Raw genomic sequence first — 11,956 nt, 5'->3', positions numbered from 1 at the left:
CTCCCAAATCACTGAAATTACAGGCATGAGCCACCATGCCTGGCTGACAAATTTCTTAAAAAACACAATCTACCAAAACTCACACAAAGATACACATAGGCCTATTCAAGTTATCGGTTTATTTAAAAACTTCAATCAGTAATTAACAGAAAGCACCAGCCCAGGTGGTTTCACTGTTAAGTTCTACCAAACATTTAAAGAAATAATACCAATACTCTGTAATCTCTTCCAGAAAACAGAAGCAGAAGAAACACTTCCTGACTCATTTTATGAGGTCAGCCTTACACTAATGTCAAAAATTGGCAAAGACAATACAAGAAAGGAAAATTACAGAGTAAAGTTTCTCATGAACATATACAAATATATATTTGTATATATATATTTCACACACTATATACATATTATATAATTATATTATATATATATGTATAAAACAGACAGAAACCAGCAATGTTTAAAATGAATTATGCAACACATCCAGTTGTGACTTATTCCAGGTATGCAATGCTAGTTCAACATTTCAAAAATTAATTAAATGTAATCCATCACACCAACAGGCTAACAAAAAATCATACGATCATATCAATAGACGAAGAAAAAAAACATTCGAGAGAGTCATGACCTATTCATGCGAAAATATCCCAACAAACAGGAGATAGAAGGGAACTTCCTCAACTTGATTAAAAAAATCTATAAAACACCTATAGCTGACATCATATTTAATTGTGAAAAACTACAAGTTTGGCCCTAAGATCAGAATGAAGACAAAGATTTCCCTTCTCACCACCCCTACTCAACATCATACTAGAAGTCCTTGCTAATGCAATAAGACAAGACAATAAAATAAAAGGTACAAAGTTTGGGATGTGAAGTTGGCAAAATTGTCTACATAGAAAACCCCAAAAACTGGACCAAAAAACTCTTGAAACAAATAAGCAATTATTGTAAGGTTTCAGGGCATGATGTTAATAATATACAAGTCACTTACTTTCCTATATATCATTAATGAGCAATTGGAATTAAAATTAAAGCACAACATTTACATTAACAACACCAAAAATGAAATACTTAGGTATAAATCTCATAAAATATGTGCCAGGTCATACAGAAAAAAACTACAAACTCTAATTAAAGAAATCAAATATCTATGGCTGAACACTGTGGCTCACATCTGTAATCCCTGCATTTTAGGAGGCTGAGGCAGGAGGATCACTTAAGGCTAGGAGTTCAAAACTAGCCTGGGCAACATAGCAAGATCTCAATCTCTACACAAAATTTCAACGACAGGCATGGAGACGCACACCTGTAATCCTAGCTGCTGGGGAGGCTGAGGTGGGATGATCACTTAAGCCCAGGAGTTTGAGGTTGCAGTAAGCTATGACTGCACCAATGCACTCCAGCCTGGGCAAAAGAGCAAGACCTTGTCTCTAAAAAAATTTTCGGAAAAAAGAAAGAACCAAAGATCTGATCAATTGAGAGATAGTCCATGTTCATAGATAGAAAGATTCAGATTTATTAAATGTCAGTTATTCACAATTTGAATTATAGATTCAAAGCCATCCCAACCAAAATCCCAGACAGTTATTTTGTGTACATTGACAAATTGATTCTAGAGTTCCTATCAAAAGATGAAAGAGCTAGAATTGCTAATATAATAATGAAGAAGAAAAAGTCAGAGAGTTGACACTAACCAACTTCAAGACTTACTACAGAGCTACAGTGAGTAAGACAGTGTGGTACTGGTAGAAGAACAGACAAATAGATCAATTGATCAATTGGTCAATAGAGCAATGGAACAGAATAAAGAACCCAGAAATAGGGCCGGGTCTAGTGGCTCAAGCCTGTAATCCCAGCATTTTGAGAGGCAAAGGCAGGCAGATCACTTGAGGTCAGAAGTTCGAGACCAGCCTGGCCAACATGGTGAAACCCCATCTCTACTAAAAATACAAAACATTAGCTGGGCGTGGTGGCAGGCGCCTGCAGTCCCAGCTCCTTGGGAGGCCAAGACAGGAAAATCACTTGAACCCAGGAGGCAGAGGTTGCAATGAGCCAAGATCATGCCACTGCACTCCAGCCTAGGCGACAGAGCGAGACTCCATCTCAAAAAAAAAAAAAAAAAAAAAAAAAAACCCAGAAATATACCACACAAATATTGTCAACTCATCTTTGGCAAAGGAACACAGTGGAGAAAGGATGGTCTTTTCAGCAAACAGGAATGGAACAACTGGACATCTACATACAAAAAATTAATCTGGATACATACCCTATACCTCTCACAAAAATAACTTAAAAGGGGTCTCAGACCTAAATGCAAATGCAAAACCAAAACAAAATGCAAAACTATAAAACTCCTAGAAGATAAAACGAGAAAAAAAATTCTAGGTGACCTTGGGTTTGGCAATGATTTTTCAAGTGTAATACCAAAAGTGCAATTCATGAAAGAAAAAAAATGGATACCTTGAACATTAAAATTAAAAACTTCTGCTCCACCAAAGACATTGTTTAGATAATGAAAAGACAAGCCACAGACTGGGAGAAAAAAATCTTTGCAAAACACATATCTGATAAAGGACTCATAATCAAAATAGCTAAAGAATACTTAAAACTCAACAACAAGCAAACAAACAACCCAATTAAAAAATGGGCAAAAGATCTGAACAGATACTTCACCAAAGATATACAGATGGCAGATAAGCATATGAAAATATGTTCAACATTATATATCATTAGAAATTTGCAAATTTAAAAAACAATAAGATACCACTACGCGTTTCTAAACGACTATAATGAAGGAAGAAGTTTTTATACTTACAGATCTGTAGAAACAGCAGACATATGGCATGCCATGGCATGCAGGGCTGCATGAGCAACACTAGGGTCAGCCACAAGGCAGAAGGAGCCCTGGGAAAGCATGAACAAAAACCTTTAGTGTGGTTTTCACAGGAAGAAATGGGCCACGTAAAATAAGCAGGTTAAGGATTGGCTAGTTTGAATAATTTTAATGGGCTCTGGGGTATAAGAGCTGTCCCAAGTTGTCTGGTACTTTGGTTGGGTTGGTTAGGACAGGGAAATATTGACTTATGTTTGAGAGTTCCATAAAGGTGGTGGCTGGGAGTTATGGGTTTTAGATTGGTTGATTGGCATGTGAAAGGCACACTCACAAGTGAGTCATTTGATAGCTCTAGGAATTAGCTAGTCCTAGGAGAAGCAGTCTCTCCCTAATTTGCAAGGTCCCAAGATGTCAAAGCATCATAAAATACAGAAAATAAAAAACAAAATTAATGCAACATGCCTATCAGAATGGCTAAAATTCAGAACACTGACAGTATCAAATGCTGGCAAGACTGTGGTGCAACAGGAATCTATTCATCAGTGGAAACGCAAAATTTTACAGCCACTTTGGAAGATAATTTGGCAGTTTCTTATAAAGCTAAACATAAGCTTATCTTATGAACCACCAATCAAGCTGCCAGGTATTTACCTAAATGAGTTGAAAATTTGTGTTTATACAAAAACCTGCATACGAATTTATAATAACCTTATTCAAAATTGCCAAAAACTGGAAGCAACCAAGATGTCCTTTGACAGGTAAATGGATAAACAAAATGCTATATATCCATAAAATGGAATATTATTCAGTGATAAAAAGAAATGAGCTATCAAGCCACAAAAAGACATGGAGGCGACTTCAGTGTATATTGTAAATGACAGAAGCTAGTGGGAAAAGGCCATGTAATGTACGATTCCACCACAGGACATTCTGGAAAAGGCAAAACTAGAGAAACAGTTAAAAACATCAGTGATTATCAGGGATTAGGAGGTAGGGGAGAGAAGAAGGGATAAATGCATACAGCATTTTTAGGACAGTAAAACGATTCCTTATGATGCTATAATGGTGGATACATGATTTTATGCATTTGTCAAAACTCATAAAATTATACAACACAAAAAGTGAACACTAAAACAGTGAAACCTAATGTAAATAATGGACTTTAGTTAATAATAAGGTATCAATATTGATCCATCAATTGTATTAAATGTACTACATTAATGCAAGATATTAATAATAGGGGAAACTGTGTTGGCAGAAATGGAGTATGCAGGAATTCTGTATTTTCTGTCCTATTTTTCTATAAAACTTAAAGCTACTCAAAAACATTATTTTTAAAAGTGAAAAGGCAAGCATAACAGGAGATATCACATTTCATATAGCTGACAAAAGACTAATATTGAAAATATTTGAAAACCATAAATTTATAAGAAAAAGAAACTTTTTTCAGATGAAAGGAGGAGATATGAACAGGAAATTCACAGAAAAGAAACCAAAAAGGTCAATCTATGTATTGAACTGAGCTGTAGTACTCAAAATAACAATAAAATTGATATAGTTCTTATTGATCCAAATTTAAAAGTTGGACAATTTCAAATGGTGGTAAGACTGTAGAGCACAAGGAAGTCTCACGCACAGCTTTTAGGCGTGTAGATTGAAGCATTTGCCTTGGCAAGATCCAGTTATTTAGAACTTGTGCATATCATTCAACACAGCAACTGCACCTGCTGGAATAAATCCAAGAGAAACTTTTACACATGCACAAAATGAGATACATATAAAAATATTCATTGCAACATAGCTGGCAATAGTGAAAATATGAAAATGAGGAAAATAATAAATAATAAAATACACACAATGGAATATTACAAAATATTTTAGGTAAGTAACCTCGAGCTGTATGTATTAACACGAATAAATCCCCAGAACAATATTGAGTGAAAAAAGCAAAATTATATGTAGATAACAATGTTTAAAAATATGCAAAGTGATTATTTATGATACGTATATATGTAGTAATAAAATAAAAACATGAATGGAAATAGTAAATTGTCATTTTGGGGGCAGCAGTTACTTCTGAAAAGAAAGAGAAAAGAGATTGGAGAAAGTTGTGCAAGAAGCTTCCACCACACCTGTAATGATTTATTTCTTTAAATAAAATCTAAAGCAAATATTGGCAAAGTGTCAAGATTTTATTTAAAGTTGAGTACGGGTACATGACTGTTCTCTTTGTTGCTATATTCTTCTGTAAATTTAAAGTACTTAACTTTAATTAGTAAAAGAATGAGTATATAATAAATCAGCTCCATCATGTTTATCTTAAAGATGAGAAAGAAATAGTGAGTGAAAGATGTTGGTTGGGACAATAAGCTCTTAAGAACAACCCCCATGATAACATAATGTGTTCAGTGGGCTCAGCTCAAGAGACAATGATGAGACTTATGCTGTCATGAACATACAACAGAGAGAATGATGCCTAAAATTAACTGCAGTGACAGGGTCAGAAGCCATTATACCCTAACTATCCCTAGCAAGGAAGGCTGTCCCAAATCTCCACTCGCAATGATCAAATGGGAATGGGAGGTTTCTCTCTATCAGGACTCCCCTTGTTCTCAGAAAACACTATCAGCTGAGCTGTCATTACTAACAAAACCCAAAAGGAAAGTGAAAGCTTTGTTTCTCTTTACCCACCCCTCCAACACTGACGTAGCTATTCAGTTGTTAAATAAACCTGTTGTGTTGCACATCTGCACTGTGCTGATAGGAAGATAAGTTGATAATGCTATCTGTATTATGAAGAGGAGTGTGGATGTTGTGTGATATAAAATTTACATACATACAAATTGATTGGAGAAGCAAATAAACAATCAGCAGAGTCTAAGGATATAGAAATTACAGGCCTTCCTGGGATTTGGAGGTGGGTTTGGCTTTTCTCTAAAGAAGAAACCGATTCATCTCTAAAAGTAAAGGAAGAAAAGAGAAAATATAAGGCAAATATGAGAATCTTCTTTTTTTCTTCCTTATTTCAATAGACAGAGACCAATAACGGAAAATATGGGCAAGAATAAAAATTAACAGCAATTAAGGTTAAGGTTAAGGCCTCCTAGAAACATACTAAGATAAGAATAGAAAACTGAGCTTAAAAGTTAGCTCTGACATGAATTACCACTTCTAAGTAATTCCATTATTTCATCTATAAAATAAATGTTTGAGACTAGATCAATGTTTTTAAAATGTGGCCCTTAGGCCACCTGTGTTGGAATCATGTAGAGGTACTGATGACAAATAAAGATTTCTGGACACCCCACAGACCACAGGATTAGTATGCATTGGCCAGGCTAACAAGATACATTTTAATGACTTCTCCACGAATTTGTATGTAGAGTTTGAGGTCCATTAATGAGGGTACCAGCTCTTAAGTGCCCCCTTGCTTTGCCAGTCTTTGATGATTAAACACAATTCCATTGGATTCTATGACATTTCTCTGCATTCTGTAAGAGAACTAACTAGTTTTCTTAAGTTTTTGATGACTTTTCTAAAGAATGCAATATATGCTCTGCCCCTTGAATAAAATTGTCTGTGTTTCCTAGTACTGAGAGCTTTCTCTAGAAATCTGCTGATGTATCTGCTGATGATACTGATGAAGATAATAACAAATTGAATGAATACTTCTTTTACTATGAAGCATGATCATTTAATTTCATGCAATAAAACAAGATGGGGATATTTGTAAAAGTTATTTTAAAAGGAAGGTAAGATTTTTCATAGGAAATACCCAGGATTAGATTCTTTAGTTTACTCCCTTCTATATTCATCTGCAATATTTCACTGTGTTGATTTTAGTTCAGTTTCTATAAATTTGCTTTCTACTCCTTTTTTTCATCAAATATTTGCTAAATCTTCTAAATGCCAGGAGTTTTGCTTCATGCATGGGATACTAAGATTAAAAAAAAGACACGGCCAGTCTTGTCAAAGAACTCACAAGTTTGGAGGTAAATAGACAATAAAAACTACCAAAATATCGTGGGGGCTTTAAAAGAGTTATGAATGAAGTGATTTAGCACCATAGAAAAAGAACATTCATTTGGGGAAGTCAAGGAAGATTTCACCAAAGAGGTATATTGAATCTAGACTTAGAAGTTGTGTTGTGCTAGGGTGGGAAGGTGAGCATAGAAGGCCAGGAAGTAGATGAAGAAAATTCCAGCAAGAGGGGAAACCTAAGCAAAGGCACAAACGTTTAAGATGATAACATCTGCTTAGAAAATGATACATTACTTTTTGTTTTAGGGAGAGAGATAGAATATAAATTTGAAAAATAAATGTGGGCTCAAATTAGGAAGGTCTTGAATACCATAATGAAAGTTAAGATAATTTTAAATTCTGCGTGATGGCCTTGATGAGTCATGTTGAAGGCATGCTTGATCTATACTTTGAAAAAAATCAGAAAAAGCAGAAACTAGTAGGCCAGTTAAGATACTGGTGGAGTAGGCCGGGCGCGGTGGCTCACGACTGTAATCCCAGCACTTTGGAAGGCCGAGGAGGGCGGATAATGAGGTCAAGAGATTGAGACCATCCTGGCGAACACGGTGAAACCCCGTCTCTACTAAAAATACAAAAAAATTAGCCGGGCGTGGTGGCGGGAGCCTGTAGTTCCAGTCACTCGGGAGGCTGAGGCAGGAGAATGGCGTGAGCCCAGGAGGCGGAGCTTGCCCTGAGCGGAGACACGCCACTGCACTCCAGCCTGGGCCACCGAGCGAGACTCCGTCTCAAAAAAAAAAAAAAAAAAAAGATACTGGTGGAGTAGAGTAGGTAGGCACCTGAAGAACTAAAGAAGCAGTAGCAGAAAGAAAAAAACAGATCAGAGAGTTATTTCAACAGCAGAATTCAAAGGGATTAGTTTGTGATCAGACGTGTGGGAAGGAGGGGAGAGGGCTAGAGGAAATATCAAAGATGTTTCCGTGGTTTCAAGGTTTGGTGACTGAGAGGATAGAAGTATAACAGAGATAGATCAACAAAGGAAGAGGAGCAAAGTGCAATGGCTGAGCTTGCTTTTTGACATGTGGTATAAGAAGCACTTGCACAAATCCCAGGATTTGGAGCCCATGAAATTGTGGGCTTGTATATTGGGAAGATATCAGCATAGAGTTAACAGTGGAAATCACTGGAGTAGATAAGGCTTCTCATTGGGAAGTTAGAGTGACGATAGGAGAAAGGGGAGGATAAAAACTGGAGAACGTTGACATTTAACCGCTATGGCCCAGTGGCAGACATCATGATAGATAATCTATGATAGAATGAGGTGAGAAAATGTATACATCTAGTTACCATGACAAAAGAAAGTGCTAAAGCTATATAAAGGCACAGTACTGTTGAAATTACCAATGCTTAAAGATCAAAATTGGTTACTCTGTAACAGCGATCCCCAACCTTTTTGGCACCAGGCACTGGTCTCATGGAAGATAATTTTTCTGGATGGAGGGGAGGGAGAGAACGGTTTGGGAATGAAACTGTTCCACCTCAGATCATCAGGCATTAGATACTCATAAGGAGTGCACAACCTAGATCCCGCATATGAACAGTTCACAAGACGTTTAGCGCTCCTCTGAGAATCCAGTGCCGCTGCTGATCTGACAGGAGGTGGAGCTCAGGTGGTAATGTTTGCTCACCTGCCACTCACCTTCTGCTGTGTGGCTGGGTTCCTAATAGGCCATGGACCAGGGGTTGGGGACCCCTGCTCTATAACATTTATTCCTTCAAACTGGACCACACCAGATGCATAACATGTTGACAAGAGGTTTTATTTAAAAAAGTAAAGTGCATTAACGAAGGGCATCAATATTATTCAGTTGACTATAATAGTAAAAGAGAAACGGTGACAGTTGGGCAACACTGAATGCAACACTAGGTATGCCATTACTTTTTGGGGCCATTAATGAAAACGTTTATAAGTTTGCCACAACTTGAGGTGAAGAATTATTCGTAATAAATTGAAAGAAAAAATTATATAAAGAAGAAAATACCCGGAAATAAAAGGAAGTGAATGCCTTTCATGATTTAATTTTCTTTCAAAATCTCTCTTATTTCATGATTTTACTACTAAAATTGATAGAGTGGGAGAAGGATAGTGTGGGGAGGAGGTAAAGAATGAACTCAAACAATTTATGATAATATACACCCTTTCACTAAATAAAGAATTAACTTAGCAACTCAGAAAATGAGAATCTGGGCTCATTATCTTAATTCATTCGACATTCTTTTAACAAATTTTTGTTGAGTACTTACCATATGCCAGACATTCTAGGTGCTGGAATACGGATACAGCAGTGAACAAGACAGATGAAAATGTCTACTTTTATGAAGCTAATCGAATAAATAAGTAACTGATTCACAGCTGACAATTGCCAGAAGAGGGGCAGAAATAAGGCAAGAAAGAAAGATAGGAAATGTGTGGGTTGAGCAGTAATTAAAATTGTAAAAACATGGTCAGGAAAGCCCTCACTAAGAAAGTAATATTTGAGCCATGACTTCCAGGAGGGTAGAGAGAAAGCCATGTGAACACTGGAGGGAGAAGTAATTACAGGTGGAGATTGTAGCAAATGCAAAGCCAATATGTGCAACATGCTTGCTGTACTGAGAGAAGAGACAGAAGTCCTGACAGTCTGGACTGGACTGGAGTATCCAGGGGGAAAGAGACAGGACACTGGTGACAGGTAGTGTTGGCCCAGATCACGCAAAGCTTTGTAAGCCATTATGAGGACCTTGCCTCTTCCTCGCAATGAGATGAAATGCCAGTGGAGGTGTTCAAGCAGCATTGGAAAAATTCCACAGTCTTATGTTGCAATGGAATAAAGTACTGGCATAATTTCTATAGTTGGCTTTCATATAGAAATGTGAAATTCATATAGAATGTATATGAATGTATGAATGTATACATTCATATAGAATGTATATTCACATTTCATATAGAAATGTGAATTTCATATAGAAATGTATAGAAAATACATTTCTAATGCCATGCACAGTGGTACTTTCCTGTAGTCCCAGCTACTTGGGAGACTAAAGTAGGAGAATCTTTTGAGCCTAGCAGTTTGAGGTCAGCCTGAGCAACACAGTGAGACTCCATCTCTAAAAAAAAAAAAAAAAAAAAAAAAAAATTTAATACATTTCTTGTTTTTTCTGTGTGCATATTGTGATAGGCAGAATTCCAAAGATGTCCTCCAAGATTTCCATGTAGTGGTTATTCAATACAAATCTACTTCTATGAAAGGACTTTGTACATGGAATTAAGGTTACTAATCAACTGACCTTAAAATAGAGAGATTACCTAGGATTATCTGGGGTAGCTCCAGCGTAACCACATGAGCCCTAAAAAGCAAAAGAGGAAGACAGAAAAATCAGGCACAGTGGGAAATCAGAGAGATTCAAAGCAAAAGAAAGACTTTCCCTATCAATCCTAGCTTTGGTGATTAAGGAAGGGGTTCATAAAATAAGGAATGCAGAAAGCCTGTAGAAACTAAAAACAATCCCAGGCCAGCAACCGGTAAAGAAACAGGGACCTCAGTCTGCATCTACAACCACATGGAACTGAAGTTTGCCAGCCACCTGAAACACTTTGGAAGCAGATTCATCCCCAGAACCTTCAGTAAGGAATGCAAACTGGCCACCATCTTGACTTCAGCCTGTAAAAACTGGGAGAAAAAACCAGCTTACCCATGCTTTGTCCAGACTGCTGAGCTACAAATCTGTGGGATAATAAATGAGTGATATTTTAAGCCACTAACGTTGTGGCTTAAGTGGCAATAGAAAACCAAAACACATATAAATCATAAAACATCTAAATATTGTATTTGCCTAACATTTTATTGAGAACAAGATCTGTGCTTTATTCTCCTAAGAATATTCTCCTGTATATGAATCTCCTAATTCAGACATGCTTTAGTGTAAGAGAATGAACTAATAAACTGGAGGGCTGGGAGTGGGGGCTCATGCCTGTAATCTCAGCACATTGGGAGGCCCAGGTGGGAGGATTGCTTGAGGCCAGGAGTTCAGGACAAACTTGGCAAACATAGCGATACCCCATCTCTGTAAAAATAAAAAATAAATAAATAAACTGGAGAATGAATTTTGTATTACTTAAAAGGATAAAGAAATAAATGGATAAAGAAAAATAATTTATTGTGGAAATCTGGCTTATTATATTGCTTTCTAAATAATTTTCATTTTGATAGATTCAGAAAGCCTATGATTCATAAGGAAAATTAAAATTTTTTATACCTGTACATTAAAAAGGGAAGGATCAAATTTTTTATTTTTTAAACAGACTAAGACTATAAAAGCAGTGAAGTAAAATGCTATCATGAAATTCATACTACCGTAAGAAATCTCAAAGATATGCAAGAGTACAGGTAGACAGGACAAATTCTATAGTTCCTCCCAATTGCCCCTAGGTCTGGTCTTCTGTACTTGCTATTGTCCTATCTACCATAGAATTGAAAACAGACATTTTATTGATGAGCTTTTTATTAATTCCTTATCAACATAGGAGATAATTGGCCACAAGCTTCCAGCCTCCTTGAAAAACAAAACATTCTTCTAGACCTCAAGTCTTGCATAACTCATGGTGCTTGCTCCCATCTGAACATCTTGAGCATGGTGTCTCTCTGCTTAGGAGATTTTTTAAGAGTGCATTATATGCACATGTCTAAGCCCAAGTCATTGATGTCGAAACACAGACTCTGCATTTTCCTGTTAAGACACCCATGCCATTTCAAAGCCTATCAAAAAAGATAGTGAAATCTGCCCCCACAAATTCTAGTCTTTAGTGAAGATGATGAAACACACTCAGAAATAAATAGCTTCATTCAAACTAGAGCTTAAAAACACCAGATTGATCCACTGGTTTCAAACAGTTTTTCAATAGCAGTGAACAGTGGCATCCTGTGGAGCTCAAAAGATGGTCTTGTCTTATTTGAAACTGGGCCTTTCAATCACAGCCATCATTCAGAACACTTCAGAAAGCCCTTCTCCTTCTCCCGGTACAGTAGATGCCATCTCTTTCTCTTCTTGAAAATTTTCTTATGTAATGGATCAACTCAGGAAAAAAGGAGAGGAAATTCAGAGTCCAAT

Source organism: Gorilla gorilla, chromosome 11, assembly GCF_029281585.2.
Source record: "Gorilla gorilla gorilla isolate KB3781 chromosome 11, NHGRI_mGorGor1-v2.1_pri, whole genome shotgun sequence".
In the NCBI taxonomy this organism is placed as follows: Eukaryota; Metazoa; Chordata; class Mammalia; order Primates; family Hominidae; genus Gorilla; species Gorilla gorilla.
The sequence above is the reverse complement of the archived record's forward strand: the minus strand, read 5'-3'. Positions refer to the sequence as shown.